Source organism: Lasioglossum baleicum, chromosome 2, assembly GCF_051020765.1.
Source record: "Lasioglossum baleicum chromosome 2, iyLasBale1, whole genome shotgun sequence".
Taxonomy (NCBI): Eukaryota; Metazoa; Arthropoda; class Insecta; order Hymenoptera; family Halictidae; genus Lasioglossum; species Lasioglossum baleicum.
In genome coordinates this window covers 18,963,456-18,981,686 of record NC_134930.1, presented here as the reverse complement: position 1 = coordinate 18,981,686, position 18,231 = coordinate 18,963,456, and the positions used below count along the sequence as shown (strand labels likewise).

Sequence of the window (18,231 nt, the reverse complement as noted above, 5' to 3'; positions counted from 1 at the left end):
TGAAGCTCAAGGAACAAAATTGGGAATTATATTAGATCAACATTAGGAAGATTTTATCTGTGTACTCGCTCCAAATTCAATTAGAATATTCAGCACCATGACCGGTTTAAAATTCTTCACTTTATTATTTAAATTAAGAGCATGATTTCTAGAGGCTGAAAAATTGGGAAAAACATTGAAGCTCGAGCAACGAAATCGGGAATTATATTAGATCAACATTAAGAAGCATTTTATCTGGCAAGGAAGATACTGCAGACGAGAGTAAACAATTTTAGTGGAGCCCGGTGCTGGCACCGCGAGAAAATACTACTTTAGGCGCAACTGTGTTTGGTCGAATAACTTGAAAAATCTGCTCGACGGTGAACGATCGATCAATCCATCCGGGAATCGCGGATTAAGACCGTACCCGCTTTACTTTCCCGCACTATTTTGTAACGCGACGCCGCGCCTCTCGCGTTGACCTGAATTCATTTTTAAGTGCTTAACAGAGTATAACGAGTACACGCGCTTCACCCTCGTTCAGCCGGGTGGCTTCCCACCCGCGCCCAAAGGCCAGAACTCTATCCGACGACCAAGCAATCGGTGAACCGTGCGCCCAGCCACCCTCTCACGCGTCAGCGACTCGCCTCAAAGATGAATGGGGAAAGAAAGAGACGTGAAATACTTTCAAGATTCGTTTAAAAATCTCCGAGCGGATTGATCGACGCGCTTTCCCCAAAAAATAGAACGCTGTTGGCTGTATTAATTTTATCATTTACGGTAAGATAATTCTGAGGAACAAGATGTCTCTTTATAGCCGAGATCCTTCCGATTAAAATAAGTCCAAATACGATGTAAATCAAGCTATTTTCACTGATTTAAGTCTGGGCAATTTTTGAAATTTTATGGATAAGAAATTGGTCATCATTCGAGTGTTAAATGTTAATTGATTCGCACCAGAAGAGGGTAGCAACGAGCAGCGCAGCCTTTCAGGACCATCTGTTTCCACTCCCATACTTTCGAAAGAAACGTTGGCCAATTATCTGCAATCACGTTCGACTTTTTTTAAACCGAGTCCTCTGATAAAGTATCCAAGTTTATTAGAACGAGTCCGCGGTGAATTTCTGCAGATACTAGTTCATAGAAGCAATAAACAGTCGGATCGATGAGATCGTAACTACGATCTGACACTGCGGGAAGACTTCGGCCGCGGAGCCCTTCGAATAGCGAAACAAGGTGCGCGCCAGGCAATGTTCGTCTTCTCGAGGCTTATCTCGGCGAACCAGACCGTTCACCCCGGCACCCAGCCAATCCTCGTTCACCTATCTGCAATCTGTGCAGTTAAATATTATTCCAGATATCGGAATCAATTCGACGGCTCGCCGGCAAGTTACACGCACCTGCGCCGAAATAAACAACCGAACGCGCCGGATACGATAGGAAAACGGCGAAAGATCGCGCAGACGTCTGCCACCTTGCGGATCAGCTATCGTTGCTACCGATCGCGGTCTATCCTTGGAATTCTGGAGGCGTACGGTAGCTGACGACCAAAGAAGGAGAACAAGGAAATCTCACAATTTTTGTAGATGGAAAAGATCGATGAACTCGACTTTTCTCACATCTGTCATTCCTGGTTACGTAAAACCGTGCTAGGTGTTTTGATGAATGGTGGAATAACTGTATGAAGTGTTGTGGTAACAATAACATATATTTTAAGTAGGACTGTACGAAGTTGTGGCTTATGTGAGAACAGGCTGAAGGCTGAAGACTAGAACGGAAAGATGCTTCTTAAGGGATGTGAAAATCATGGTAGAGATGGTCAAGAATAGTGGTAGAAAATTGAGGATGAGCTGAAGACTAATTTATTTCCTCTAGTTAGGTGGTCGATGTCTTTGGGATTCAGTGTCAAATTCTAGAGACAGTTTCATGGGTCCCGCATTACGTTGCATATAAAAAATGATCACTAAACAATGGATCTTTATGCAAAATAAAAATTCTGAATTGCAACAAACCGGAATGACATAGAAATTGATTTTCTCTCTTAACATGTTCAATAGGTTGAAAACGATATAAAAGTATTTTTAGATACTTCTAATAGTTTTAATGTTTTAAATTACACCTACTCTTCTTGTCAGAAATGCATAAAATCCGCTGTCTAATGACTACCAAATATGGTTGACAGGATAATCGACAGAAGAGTGACGAATGTTTCTGTGACTCCTATATCTTGCAGTAGCCGGAGGAAATTTTTGTTTTGTACAACGATCCGCGGACTATCGCAGTCAGATCCGATCGGCTAATCGGCGCTAAGCCGCGATAGAATTTCAACTGGAATCTGGATTCCAGCGCGGGGGAAATGGGAGTGCCCCGCGGGCAAAAACGAGGACGCCTGCCGTCGCGTGATTCTGTAGTTAGCGACCGGTAACGCGATACCTCGCCGAGGATTAATGTCCGCGAATATTTTGCGATAGTACGGAACGGAATCACGGACCGGCGGCTCCACCCCGGTGCATTCTGGCCATCCGTAAAAAGAATTTATTAAACAGATCTGATTCGAGGAAGATGAGCAGTAAACAGGGATTAATGGGTTCGAGAAGTTCGCCTGCGAACTACGGAAACTATCTCATGAATATGTAGACTGCGGATTTTATGCATTTATGACAAAAATGGTAAAGCAGTGGACATATTAAAAAGATTTAAAGACATCAGCGTATTGGTGTCAGCTTAATCAGATAATTAAAAGAAGAATGAAATTTTTGTTTCACTCCTGTGTCTTGTTATCAATGCAACCATTTTTTATTTTGCATAAAGAGTTACGAGAAATGTCGAGTAGAAGAGAATATATATTTTTTACATGAAAAAAGCGAGTTGACAGGCCTGTTTCTGTTAGATTGTAAATAAGTTACTAGCACAATGAACTTATTCTTCGTTTTTAATAATGAATCTGTAATCTGAATAAACAGAGATTAGCAAGTATGTATCTATGAATCTTGTTTCAAGAGCTGATTGTGGTGCCTAACTAAATTGAGCCAAAATAAAAATGTCCTGCATCGATCGTGGGAAGCAGAAGTGAAACAAAAATTGATTTTATCCCCTAATGACATTGTTACACTAAAAACAATATTACATTGTTCTTAATTTTTCTAATGCTTTACTGTTTTATATTTCACCCAACCAATTTTTGCATAAATGCATAAAGTTTTCCTTTCAGCGTCGGTCGAAGCTAAGATTTCGTACAGTAAAGAGGATTTCAGTTGCCATTCCTCTGGCAACCGTGACACTTTTGTATTAAATAATGTTTTCGAGATATGTAGACATAAAATGTTCTAATGCGCGGATGTCCGATTGTCCTCGCCCCATTCTGCATCCGGACGTCTCGAGGACGTCGACAGAGAGCTAACGTAGCTTGTCCCATGGTGTCCGGACCCGAACAAGGTGCGATTAAACGAGACACAGGAAGAACGGTCATGCACCGTAATCCGGAGGATCGCGCGCGATGCGGAGCGGATTCGAGCGAGTGCGGGTCTTCTCGTGCGCCATAATCCCTGAACCGGGGCGGAACGCCATAAACCCGGAGGACATTTCGGCCGAGCACAGTTTTCCAGCGATTCCTCGCCGCGATTTATGAACCGGGACACACAAAGATCGGCAGGGACGTTGGCGACGTATCATGCACCGCATCCATTATGGCGCACTTCCATCGTGCGCCACGGGGACACGCGGACTATAACGCGAGAGGACTATACGTGTCGGAGGATCGCGCGTCCAGAGTCATACACGTTTGAATAACGTCGCACACGCATCGATACTGACCGAGCAGACCCGGACCATGCGACGCACGATCAATCTGTATGATTTACGTTTATCCTTACTTATCGTTTATCGTTGGCACCGGTACTCTACCGCTCGAAACTGACAGATCTTGCTCTAGTCTCGTGGCTCATTTAAATCTCCGTGGTGCCTACCTGAAAGAAGGAGAAAATCGAGTTAGATAGAGTGCAAAGTTAAACGATTGTATGTGGCCATAATAGTGAAAGTGGTCCAAGTCAGAATTTTTAAAAAATGACTTTTATTCAATGTAATTTTTACGAAATTGTCAAAAATGAACCGCGAGATGGTGCTCGTTATTTCAATATTATGTTGAATTTATTTAGTGTTAATATCCTTTTCCTTTAAATATACGAGAAACAAGAAATATACAGGATGGTCCATTTATCTTGAGACAGTCAATTATTACGGAAACCAGCAGGAATATGAAAAACTAAGAATAAGAATATAAAATAAAAAATATGGATTTCCATTTGAAAAAATGAAGTTGCCCTTCGTCTGATCCTTAAAGGGCTATTATGGAAAAATGTGCACAGCGCCATTAAATGTGCCCCTTCATATGAAGAATATTTTATATAAAATACGTTTTCATATTCCTGCTGGTTTCAGTAATAATTGACTGCCTTAAGATAAATGGACCACCCTGTATGTATGACATAGATCACTTTCATAATTATGAGGTCATATATTATTTATTATGGTTAATATAATTAATTAATATTAATTGTTGGATTAATAGCTGTGTGGAATTTTATAACAGACACGTCGTGGAATATTAAACTTTATTTAGCTTCACGAAAATGTTATCGTAGTCAATGCTTATTTCCTTGTTCCTTGTGTCAACCAGATCATGTAAGGGGGGTCATATCTAGTTTACTTCCGACATACAGAATGTGTACAGCTACCTCGAAAAGCGTTGTCGTAGGCCTCCCCTATCTTCTGTACACAACACGGAAACTCTTCCTCCATTTCTTTCGTTGACGAGATTAACCCTACAGAAACTGAACTTTGGATCTAAACAGCATAAATGCTAATAACTTGTTCCCTTCGATGATCACGAGCCTGACTGAATATTGTACGATAAGGAGAGCTGAAAGAGCTGAGGACAGTACAAAATAAAGTGTTTCCGATCGTCCACACCAGAGTGCACAATATTTCCTTGAATATTGTGCGACCTCTAACGAGAAATCCCTGTTTGAGACTCTCTCGAGAAAGAGATAAAAAGGTCCCTAAAATAGCGCCATTGCTCAGACGACGGCTACCACAGCAAGAATTCAATTGCCTCGCATTCACTCCGTAACACCAGTCCACGGTTACCTGGTGCCGAAGAAAACGCAACGGCGAGCCGCGTTCCCCCTCTGGTGCATTCATCAGCCTCGAGCAGGTTACGGTCAGATAACAAATTTCTCCAATTTCCACGAAAGAAACCCGCCGCTCGGAGGCAGCCTTGGGTACCAGCGTTAACGAGTGACGATCGCTCCTCTCGCTGAGATTCGTATCGAGACAGCGATAAGGGAGATTAGCATGAACAGCGTGTATGATGCACGTGCGAACCCTCGGCGCCGGGCAGAGCAGAGTGGAGTCGAGTCGCGGCTATTCGTAAATCGATTTCGATCAGCGTAGCTGCACGGTGCAGTCCGGGGCGCGATGCAGTTCGTATCAGCGATAACCGGCGCCGGTGCTCGCCACTCCTAGCATTAAGATTAATTACAGCGTACACGGATCCTCGCGTGTCGATGGAAACGCGGGCCCGATAAACCGGCGGCCGTGTGAAAATTAATTTCGGCCCGACCATCGAGGAAATGATCGCAATTACGAGTCCGATGCCCGCGGGTCCGCGGAGATCGCGGCCCGATACCAAAAGTGACGTACAACGCGCTGCTGTCCGGGTTCGTTTCCGAACGATCGAAGAGACGAGACGCACGGTGTTTCGAAACGCCGGAAACGCTGGTCGTAGGACCATTCTGGGAGTGGTGATATCGTTAGGTAATAGTTAAAACTATGATACGAGAAACTGTAAAAATTAGCTTCAAAAATTAATTGTAACAGATCGAAGATGCGCGACGCGACGCATAGTGCCCTGAAAAGCCTGTTTTTTTTTTTAAGACAATCCCATTATTCGAAGATTATAGCCTTGAGAAACTCTGTAGAGAAACCATTTGCCGAAGGTAGATTTATTCGTAATAGATCGTTGCTAAAATGGCTTTTGATTGTTCGTGTTTTGTCCAACGCGCCGCGCGACGCCGTGAATCGCCGGCGAGAGAAATCGACGGACGAGTTGATAGTTTTTATTTGAACACGCTCGATGATTACGGACGCGTCGGCCTCTCCTCGCTTCATCGCCGATACGTGTACAATATTAATCACGACGCGGAATATTAATTATTCCGAGGTGCTCGCGTGTCGATGGAGCTCGACGAATCGGCGAGGCGTCTCGCGAGAATCGATTCGGCCACGGTCCAAGTAATTGCGAAGCCGACTTGCTAACCGGTCCCGCGAGCGATACCGATAATTGTCTGATGAGAAAGAAACGGACCGAAATTATTCTATTGATTGCCGGGTTGTTCGAACACCGTGTTCCCGATTGGTTTCGACGGGCCGGGTCGAAATTGTTTAACACGCGAGCGTACAATGTGTTAAGGATGAACTTTATGCGGTCATATATTCCGCCCGAGGGGCGACTTAATGTATTCAAATGTATTCGGTTTACGTCGAGAGAAGACACTTCCTGCAGCAGCGTTTCAAGCCCTTTGCCCGGCCTGTGTACCACGTAATTGCGGCAAAAGTCGCTTTGCATGCGTGCTCGCGACCATCCCGCCGCGTCGTGACAGAAACGCGAGAGCGACGCGCGAGAGAAGAGATCGATCGATTACGATCGCGCCAACGACGAGTGATTAAATGTTATGTAACCGGAGATTTTGCCGTCGGTTCGGGGATTCTCTTCCGTCGCGATCGATCATAATCGAGGGTCGTGTACGAAATTAATTTAACGCGAGCGCGCGCGAGACCCATTGCGTGTCGGTGGGAACGCGGCCCGCCGTGGACCGCCGCGCGGCACGGATTAATTCTGCACGAACGCGGAACGGTTAATTGCGATTATGACCTGTAATCGATCTCCCGAGCGTCATCGATCATTCCCGACGGAACGTGATCGCGCGCCGGTCCAAGATCCTGTGGGATCGCGGATAAGTCGCGCACAAAAGGAAGCCTCTCAATTTTGTTGTTGCCAGCAGCGCAGCAGGGCCCCGTTTTCGATCGCGCGACTTTTGTTTTAAATTGTTGGACCGTGCGGTCACGTGTGAACGAATACGAAGACGCTAACGTAAATAAGATAATGTAATAACATTAAATAAGAAATTTTTGTGATGATCGTGGATGTTAATTTGAAGCGAGACCCGGCAGGAGGTGAAGGAGCTAGGGAAAGTAGAAAAACTACGTGTTGGAATGGACCAGGAAATGGTTCAGGGAATCCCGAATTCCCCCTCGAGTAGCTCTAATGCTATCTCGGTGAATAATTCTTTAACTGACTGCTGTCTACGGGACTTCGGAGGCTCTAATCAGTTTTTTATGTCCGGCTGTGTGACGTGGCAGTGAAGTGCGGCCTAGGACGGTCTATAAAATAGATGATCTATCGCGTCGCTAAAGGGGTCGCTCGTTAAGCGTAACCCAGACGCTGCGGAGGAAGAACCGTACAATATATCGCTGAGAATTTATCGCCGCGAAATACCCGCTACCGCAGAAGAAAAGTCCGTGTCCCGGCCTCAAGAATCCTTAAATTCGCAACCACTCGGGCCGGACTTGCTCGGCCCTCGGAAGACCGAGCGCAGCTAGAATGCAAATTCGCCGCAATACGTTTCGCTTAGCTAGTTACCGCGAGGAATTAAGAGACACCTCCGCGAGTACTCGCGGTTCTCGAAAGAATTTCATTTCGACGAACGGGCTGTTCCCCCTTTATTGCGAAACCTTTTGTACGAGGTACCCGCAGAAAGGATTAATCGGTCTACTTATTTACTTGTTCCCCGAGGAGATGAAATCCCGCGGAATGTAAGGAATTTCGCCGGTAGAACCGGGACACTAGCGGGTAGCGTAGAGATAAAAATCCACGTCACTATAAAATTCGTATCGAGCCCGCGATCGCCTTGCTGTATCGTCTATCGGTTTCAAACTATAATAAATGTTCGGACGGTCTCGAGCGTGGAAGTTGAACGAAAGTCGGTCGATTGTTCAGAATTTAGGACGCCGAGCAGAATAAGCAGCTCATCGATCACCGAACATGAGGTCGAGATTCAAGGGGTTACTCGAAAGGTCCCGAGAAATAGTTATTGGCAATTCGCTTGCCCCCGCCGTACATCCTTTACAGGACTGTCATAAACTTTTAACGGCTCGAATAATGAAATCAGACGTTCAGTCGGACGTTTAACGATCGTTCAACACCTCGGCAAGTTCTACGTACGCTAAGTATGTCAAGGGTCTGCTCGAACTGCTACAGGAGGACAGTGTCGTGACACAGGTCGATTGTACGCCGCTACAGTCTTCCTTTTTCTTCATATTATGTATCAACTCTCCGCGTAGAAACGGACACAAAAAAAGAAGATACGTCGACGGTTTCATTTTTGCCATGTGCAGAAATTTTCTCGATTGTTTCAGGGTAAGAGACAAAAAGCACGTTGATGGTTTTTTGGGTGGCCGGGCCAAACACGGTGGTTCTAATTTTTGGATAGCGGCTCAGGCGGTAGCCATAAACTGGGACATCACGGGCCATGCAACTCGGACAGATTCGAGATAAAGTCCCAGGACCGAGCCGGCTCACCCCGAGGTTATCAACACCCTAACCCGCGGCCGACTAACGGCCGGACGTTCAATTATTTATTTAGTCTATCTTATCGCGGCGGCGATGCTCGCACGAAGCCATACCGTCGCGTCGTGAGCTCTGCTCGTTCTCACCGCCTCGAGCTGCAGCGAGCCGCGCGGATTCGAACCAGTTTCACCGAACTACGGATAATCGGCTGCACATCGGACCGAGCTAATTTATTGTACTACCTGTAATTGATTTTCGAGAACAGTCGACGACAACGTGTGCCCCGTAACCAAGAATATTTATATTTGAAAGGCGATATTCTCGTACCTGTTCTAATTCGCGATTAGTGAGATTGTGAAGATGCATTCTTCCTTCATGTTATGTAAAATTTTATTCATATTTGTTAGACTTCGTTAAAAATCTTCGTGACGAGCGTAGCTCGTTAAAATACGGCAAGGGGTTGAAGTAACGTTCGAGTCCACGTTCAATGAACGATTCCGCCTATGAGGAATTCGATGAAATAGACGCCGGTGCGACCGGTGCTGATTAAGGTGTATACATTACCAAATTATCTAATCGCGAGTTGATTATGCGAAGGCAGCGGTTCGTGTTATCGATTTGTAAACACGGAACGACAAATCCGTACCTATATTCGTTGCATCGACGACTGCGCCGGCAGAATAGAGAAAACGCAAACGGTGTGTTTATTCTGGCGGAGGGGGTATCTCTTACTGGCACGACCAATGAGAGAGCTTCCACCCGTAAATACACGTCTCGAGCAGCTGAAGGGCACGGGCGCAGCTCGGGGGCCCGACAGACAAGCATAATCTTTCGTTCTGTCACAACAGCTGCATTGATTGCGCGCACGCCCGCGCCTCTACACTCTTCCAATAAGCTTTTGTTACGGCTAATGTATTCTAACGGCTCTTGGCCGGTCCCACAGGCGCTATCTTTTCAAGTGTCTCGGCCTCTGCCAGCTCCTACGAATGCCAAAACACTCAACGACGTGGAAAATCGTGTGACGCGTACCGTTCAGCGAGTTTATGCTAGGCGAATAATGTGGACCGGAGAGACGTTCGAAAAAAATTTGTTCGCCCATTTTTCGAACATATTTTCAATGTTGCTTCAGATTCGTTGATCGGCTAGTTGAAATTATGATCCTTATTATCCTTAAATTATGATCCTTTAGCACTCGAGTGTGTTGTACATAACACATCAGGTATTATTTCAATTTCATATCCATGAAACGAAAAAAATCATGTAGAATGGAATTATCCTAGGTCGGAAGAAATGTTTAATTGTCGAGTTAAAATAGCTCCGACTACGAATGGTTAATTTATAGTAAAAATACTATACGAACTTTCTTTAATAAAAATAAAAATGTCATTAATTTGTACATACTAATACTTTCTTGAAAGTGCAACTATTACTTATGAATTAACATTAATAGAGTTGCGTGAAACTTTTTGCCAACCGAGAGGATGGTTCCCAAATGGAATAATGTACAAAGTACATATTTAAATCTTTTCGATGTACAACAAAAGAAGAATGGATTCGATGGACCATGCTGGATCTGACTTTGCTGGCTTCGAGAGGATTTTAGAGTTTCATGAAGTCTTGTTGCGATGCGGAAGAGTTTCCCGGAACAGATTCCGGAATCGTGCGAATACTGAGCGTTCGATTGGCGGAATTAACTGGGAGCTAAGTGCTCTCGATGCCCCAGAGCCCGGAGACACTTCCTGCGAGGCTCAATCCTGAACTAGAGAACAGTAGTAGCTGTCGATTGCTCGACGGTTAGCTAGACGGCGTGCCGTGGAACTTGAAAATCTTAATTATTCGGTTAGCAGCCATTCACAGTGATCGGTTCGAATCCTCGGAAGCCGATCTGCGACTGGCACAGCAGGAAAACGCCTAATCGGTGGAGTGGGGGGGACAAAAGTGTCGCGACACGTGCCAACTGCTCCAGACACTCGTCAGTTCACCGGTTCACCCGTCACTGGCACGCCAACCTCTCAAGGACCCGGTGCATCGGGAACACGACGATTCACTTGATTCCATCTTACCCCGCGCAAACACTTGAAACCCGAGTGTCTCGGCGAATGGCAACCCGGTTATGAATAATAACAGTCGCCTGTTAGTCATGAATAATAATTTCCTGGTATCTTGCTGAACACGTTGCGACGGTAATCCGGTGGGTCTACGCTCCGAAAATTTCAACTGTCTACTCTGTACGTAACAACAAAGTCACCCCGAATTCGATTACATCGCTCTTCGTTGTTCAACGACACTTTAGACTGCCGAAACAATTTTGCGATGGTCTTTTATGGTTTATACATGCGTACACATGATCCTGGATCTTACTTGCTCCATTTATTCTCATCTATCCCTGGTGTCTAAATAAATGTTACCTAATATGTAAATGTTAATGCATCAATAGACTGCGGATTGCGGATGTGTGTTGCAATTTTCCAAATGTATGCAATGGTACCAAATAAAATCCTATTTACATTGGTAATGGCATTTGTAGGTACGAAATAAACAAAGATCATACTAAATTCTGTCGAATTCGATACTCCAGCATTATTTGAAAATTTTTATAAACCACAAATGCATAAAGATTCGCAGTCTACTCATATCAATTTGAATAAAAAAACATATTTGAAATGAGGGACGGACGAGGGTTAACATAGGGTCGTGACATCTTGCCCTGGACGAAGAATGCATCATTGCGAGATACTTCTCGATGCCGAAGGACAGCGTATCGTCGATGTTCAGCAATGAGGTGCAGAGCAATTTCCGCGCGGCGAGTTTCGCGGACTTTATCGTCGGGCCTCGTATTCATAAATACTGTTTAACGACCGGCAAAACAAAAGAGCGGAGCCTCCTACACGGGTCCGAGCAGCGGCGTAATCTCCCGGTCTCCGAAAAAGGGCAGACGAAGGGACAAGGTGGAGAGATCTCTTGCAGAAAGCGGGTCTCTGTCGCGAGAATCTTCTCTCGCCGTCCTCGAAACTGGCAACCAACAAACCAACAAACCAGCAACTGGCATAGCGATCGCGTGCGCTCCTCGCGGGAAGCCTGGCCTCGGCTACGACCGCTATAGAGTATCGCTAACGACGTCGACTCGACCTGCACGTCCGGTAGTTCTCTCATCCTCGAGCGCCTCGTTCTGTTTCGCCGTGGCTAACGCTCGCTCGCCGGGGGGTCAGGCTTAACGATCTCGAGAACGAACGGGCCAACGTGATGCCAGTTTACACCCGTGGCTGTCCTTATGCGCGAGAGCGTGGGTGATCCACGTGTGTCGATCTCTCGGCTGCGTTGTCACTGGCTTCGGCCTAGCCACCGATGCTACCTTCCAGGCACGAACCACTCATCGCTCTCTCTCTCTTTCTTTCTTCCTCTTCTGCTCAATCCTCAATGCTCGTTGCTTTCGCTGTCTTCTCTTCGCCACCCAACCCATTCGACTCGCGACCGATGATTAGCGATGGCAGCCACGTGATAACTCATGGACGGAATATAGATTCGTTAACCGTTCGATTACCTGCTCTACCTGGGCCACCGCTTTGACAACCATCCTCGTACACCGAAGAGTTTCTTCGCTGGCGAGCAAAGTGGATTTTCTTGGTTCTTGCTTGCAAGTGTTTGGAGTACCTCCATTTTTATCATGAATGTACAGAAGTCAGTCTGATAATGAAAAATGGCGACCAGGAAAAAACTGTTTGTGCTTTCTTCACAATTTTCATCATGAATGTGCAAAATCCAGTCTGATAATGAAAAATGGCGACCAGGAAAAAAATGTTTAGCATACAATTTTGGGTACCTTCATTTTTACCATGAATGTACAAAATCCAGTCTGATAATGAAAAATGGCGATCAGGAAAAAAGTGTTTGTACTCATGAATGTACAAAATTCAGTGCAACAATGAAAAATGCCGAACAGGAAAGAAAACGTTTGGACCACTTCACAATTTCAGTTGAAACATCGAAAAAAGAATCTAGCTGGAAGAAGAGTCAATCTAGACGTCCCGAGACGCCAGCGGGAACGACCGCGAAGTAGATGGGAGCAGAGCTCGTGTCACGCTCCGAGATGAAATTTCAATAAAGCCGCCGCTTAACTTCACCCTGAACTTTGTGGCGGCTTGAAGCGACGGAGAGAACTTGGCGTTGTGTATCCCGCGGATGAGGACCAGCTATGAATCGAGCGGGGAACCTCGTTTCCGCGGCACTTTTGTCGCTGCGACGCGATAATGGTTTCTAAATCCGATTCCTTTAAATACGACGCGTTCCCCGCGAGGAATTACCGCCGAAACTTTCCGCGCGGAGATGACGAAAGTTTCGGCACCCGCGATTCAATTCGCTCGACTTTCCTCGTTATTCGAGTACGTTGCGTTTACCGCGTGCCACATAACCAACACTCTACTAGGAACGATACCTGAGACACTTTTCTTCGAGGTCCACGTTGCTCCTTTCGTCGCGTTTAAATTTCGCAGTCTAAAATATTCGGCCATATTCATTAGTCCTTGCAATACGATTTATTTTATGATTACTAACAGCGTATCTTCATGCAAAATAAAAATTTACCATCTGAATTGCAACAAACTGGAGAGTGAACAGAATTTATTTTCTTTCTTAAATAATATAAAGGATTTTTAAATTCTCTGCTAATGTATTTACTGTTTCAAAGTACACCCACTTATTTTTGTTATAATATCGATTATAACAGTATAAAACGTCTGCACACACAACAATTACAAGAAATAAACTGTAAAAATAGCCACCGTGTAAGAATGGAGAACTAAAACACGGGAGCAGCCAGTCCAATAGCTAATGGTTAACGGAAGAGATTAATAAAAATAAAATATCGGCGAGTTCCATTTCCCTGTCGGCTGAAATGGGATATCGGTTAAGCCCCAGTAATCAAACAGCTAATTTGTTTCTGTAACTTGTTAGACAGGTTCGCGCAGAGCGCTGCAGAATTACCAGAAATTTGATACGAGCTCGAGGTTAAGGATTTAAATGTCATCCACGGTTAATAACGTTCGTTCAAACATTACGTAATAACGGTTGCACGTTATTCGATACTGAAACGGAACATCATCAGTCAAATCGACCGGCCTAGATTACACAGCGTAATTATTGCTGTATGACTGCTGATCAACGATAATTACGAGCGCAAATACTTAATTAGCAATTAGTTTTGACGGCTGCGTTCGCCCGCAGTCCTGGACGAACCCTATGACATGCTGCAATGAAAACAAAACTATTCTCGTGATCGAGAATACAGATTAAAGGATTTATTCGGCGGATTTCCTGCTCGCCGAATTATGAATTCGCTGGGCGAACGAAGGGAGTAACGCGAAACTCTGACTTCGAGTCAAGTGCCTCGATGCGAGGTCAAGAAAGATGGCCTAGGAGAATGTCGGAGGGAAAGTAGAGAGGTAATAAAGGGACTTTCGTAGCTTTCCAAGCAGAAAACTTTCCGCGAACGCGGGGGTGGAACGCAATTTGAAAAGTATGTACAAATAGATCGTGCACACCACCTACCGTTCCGTAATAATCCAGACGTGGTCTCAAAGGATGAAAATCGAAGACGAGAAGAACAATGGACCGAGAGAATCGTGAATAATATTTAATCACCATTGTACTTTATCGATTAACATGGATGTGTGAGAAACTAATTACTCAAGCACATTAACTGCTTGCCCTACGATTCATTTTACGGTTTCAGTGATTTTTAACATTTCGAAATTTTTATCTACTGTAACTAGAAACTGAAATAGAATTTCATCTCGGTTTAGAGGAAATTAATAACATACATATTTATTAGACTCTGCTGAGAATCTTCATCACGACTCAGATACGATATTGCAGACTAAAGAAAATTTCATCTCCGGTCTCGACGAAAATAGCAGAACAACAATGAAATTTTATATTATTCATTGAAAACTGAAAGATTGCGAGCAAGAAGTGGATATATCTTTAGGATCACTTCGGGAGGTATTTCTTTCATTTGTTGGACGCAAGAATGTTTTTCTATCTCTACATTTACTCCCCGGGGTTGTTCTAGAAACCGTCGGTGGGGTAGAATTTCGAGATATCTCGAAAATTACGGCAGTTACCGAAGTTTGAAGTCGAGCAGTCGCGTCGCCCGGAAATTGAACCGGCGCCAGAATTTAAAGAATCTTATTTTCGAAAGAAGTTCCGAAAATTATTATCCTCGCTTACGGAAATTTGTTGGCTGATAAACTTTCGGAGTTCGGGACGCAAGAAGCATAACCGCAGCGCAAAACAATCTGCATTCTAAATATTTTTCGCACTATAATTATTTATTTAGATATTTTTTTAAATAACTCAACTTCGCGCACGCATAACTTTCGAACCGCTGTATCTCTAACATTAAAACTTGAATTTCCGGCAAAACTTCTCTTGCAAAAATTTACAGGATTACAAACAGAAAGTTAGAAATTTTGGTTTACGGAGCTGTACTTGCGGATTAAGTCCATAATGCGGAATAAAGCCGAAACAGATATTTCCACCTGTTCAGTCTCGCTCTATCGTGTTCATTAAAACACTCGCAATTACCGAACGAGTATAAGCGGCGTCATTGTTGCCATCCACGGTGCTCTCGGATGAATCCGGCACGGGTCGCGAGTAATTTAAAATCCTAATGACAGAAAATAAATACGAGAGTGTCGGGGAAATAGAGCGGCTGGCGTTAATGGGTTAATGTATGCGAGGCAAAAGCTGCCGCGTAAAATTGACTTGAATATTTCACCGGTTTCGTTCGGCGGCGGGGGTTGGCTTGGGCGATCGATCCTCGCCGGCAACCCTTGAAAGCGCGGTACATGCAAATCGACGCGAAAATTTACGTCGGGTCCGTTCTCGAGGGCGAATCACGAGATGACCCCGTGTTCGTTTACAAACTCTGAACCTGCAGAACCTATCCTCCGATGTCGATGAAATAGACAGCGGATTTTATGAATTATAACAAAAATGAGTAGGTGTAATTTGAAACAGTAAAAACATTAGAAGAATTATAAAACACTGTTACATTATTTTCAACCGATTGAACATATTAAGAGAGAAAGTAAATTTCTATGTCACTCCGGTTTGTTGCAATTCAGGTGGAAAATTTTTATTTTGCACGAAGACAATAAAGACGATAAAGAAAGAGAAACGTATGAAGTGAATTTACAGACATACTAGCAGAAACTAGTGGTTGTGAGAAGCTGGCATAATAAAGCATTTGTAAATGCAATGAAAATTTTGCTATAATTGTATTATAAAAGGAAATACAAGTTCCAGTTTGTAGCAAATCAAGTAGAAAATTTCTATTTTGCATAAAGATCCGCTGTCTGCTAACGTGTAAAAAATCATCTCTTTGTTTGCGGGGTTCGATCGAGGCCGCATAAATTCCTAGGAGGGGTGCGAGGAAATAGGGGGGTCCGGGGTCTGACGTATCGGGGGAGGAACGGTCGCTGAAAGTAATATCGAAAGAAGAAGATATCTCGTTTGAGTTATGGGGCCGTGTAGAATCGCCGGGTTTGCCGGTGGATCGAGCCGAGGACCGGACGATCGTTTTAATAAAACGCAGTTTCGCGATCCGGCGTGTTCGTCGAGTTTTTAAAGGGGATGGAAACGGATAAAAAGAGCTGCCACGGTCTAACAGCGTGTGAGGGTGTGCGGGATGGTCGGTTGGAGGAGCCCGTATAACCGCGGGCCATGCACACGAAAAAGAAAGCAAGCAAATAAGGGAGGAACGGTTGGAAAAAAGTTCGAGGGAAGAGGAAAAGCGGGGGGTGTGGCCGGGGGAGAAATGGAGAGTACGATGAAAGGGGCCAGGCCAAGCTCACTAACTTGAACAATATCTCTCAAGATGCCGCCGCCCGGAGATCTAGGCTCGAAACTTCCTGGGTGCGCTTCAGCCGGCTCTCAGTCCACCCACGCCTCTCGCCTCTCTACGCGCTACTCGCTGCTTCCGCGAGGCAGAGAGACCGGGTTTTCCGCGCCGTGCCGGGGAAACTTTCACATATTCCATTCACGACGAACGTTTCAAATCGGTGCTTAAAGAAGAAGAGTGCCGCGGGAAGCGAAAAAAAGAGGCATGTGCCGGCGTACATTTCCGCGAGAACCAACCCCGCTGCCCGGAATCGGCGAGGCACCGGCCCCCGAATTTTTTTACAGCACCTTTTAACCCTTCCGACCCGAAGGACGTACGATCTACGTCTACGTCCTCACGATTTATCGTATGCGGACGAACGACTTGCTACGGTACATATACTCTGAATAAAAACGATATTGTTATGATATATTTAATATCTTACTCAATCATTTGTTGATTTTTATTTCTAAATCTTTATTTTATTTATAATACATACGGAATAATGCAAACTACGCTGCCGAATAATGCAAATTACGCCTCGTAAACGTAAAACTAGGATTTTCGAGGGCGATCGCGGCCTCGATTTATCTTTTATCTTTCATTCATCTTTGCAATCCTAGAAACGAGTCTACCCCCTCGAAGAACTAAACGGCTTTGTTGCTTTGCAGAGCGATTCCCGTCGGTCTGGGTTAGGTATAAATTAGGAGGCCGAAACGCGAGAAATCGACGCTGTCTCTCAACCGATAAATGTTTAACGCGATTCCGGACCTAGCTCAACCGCTTCCGCAACCCCTTCGGACCGTTTCGACGCCGGTAGAAGCTCCAGCTCGACTCGGACCGTAAAGCTGAAAAGGTAATCCCCGGAGCTGTTCGTAAAAGTTTTAGATAGCTGTCGGTGCGTGGACCACAGCTCGCGTGACAACGAGTTTTATTTAACGCCTCGGACGGACGCCAGGACCGTAAACTTTCTGACTGATCGACGTGGCCACCACCGGCGCACCCTCGTGCGAGAAACCGACATAAGGAAGCGGGTATTCCTCGCAGATGACCCGCACGACTTTACGATTTTTCTGGTAGCCGCCACTACGCCGATGTCTCTTTTACTGCGGGCGATTCGGCCCGGCTTGATGGCTTCGGGTAATCCATTTCAGTGGGATGATAGAAAAATTAGTTACTGTTAGGGGAGCCAAATGGCCCGTTCTTTTCTCCGAACTCTGACTCCGCTGAGCTGCTTGGCTTCATTGTGAACTCTTGTTCACTTGGTTCATTGTGAACGTTGAGAAACGGGACTGATTTGAAGGGTCTTTAATAGGGATTTAAAAATTTTTCGATTAATTATATTTCAGGACATAACCCTCGGAGCTGTTTTAACTCGAAAACTAAACATTTTTCAAATTTTATCGATTTGATATTGGTATTATACCTCATACAATACCTAAACGTTTAGTAATTGATTAGATACCGACATATTTAATACTGTAAACAATATTTTGAATTATGGTACAGCAAATTTTAGTGGCGCTTCTCTCAGAGTCACCATTCCAGTACTAACGGTTAACTCGAAAATTAAACATTTCTTTCGACCTAGAATAATTCCTTTCTATATTATTGTTTTCATTCCATATAATACCTCATACAGTACTTAAATGTTTAGTAATTGTTTAGATACCAAAATATTTAATAATGAAGACAATATTTTTGATAATGGCACAGCAATTTTTAGTGGTGACTCAGAGTCATAGTT

The 18,231-nt window shown here is 44.6% G+C and overlaps 1 protein-coding gene across 26 annotated transcripts in view; it reads right to left on the bottom strand.

Annotated features, from left to right (window-relative positions):
• The window catches only part of Kug (FAT atypical cadherin kugelei), a 612,064-nt gene that overhangs the window by 506,821 nt on the left and 87,012 nt on the right, over nt 1-18,231 (bottom strand). For 9 of the 26 annotated variants that reach the window (XM_076442472.1, XM_076442521.1, XM_076442468.1 and 6 more), the window contains one exon: nt 3,852-3,944. The exons of 15 other annotated variants lie outside the window; for them this stretch is intronic. The gene's annotated coding sequence lies outside the window, so the exon portion shown is untranslated. The remainder of the gene's footprint in view (nt 1-3,851; nt 3,945-18,231) is intronic. 2 more of the 26 variants (XM_076442497.1, XM_076442556.1) reach the window with 1 other exon arrangement.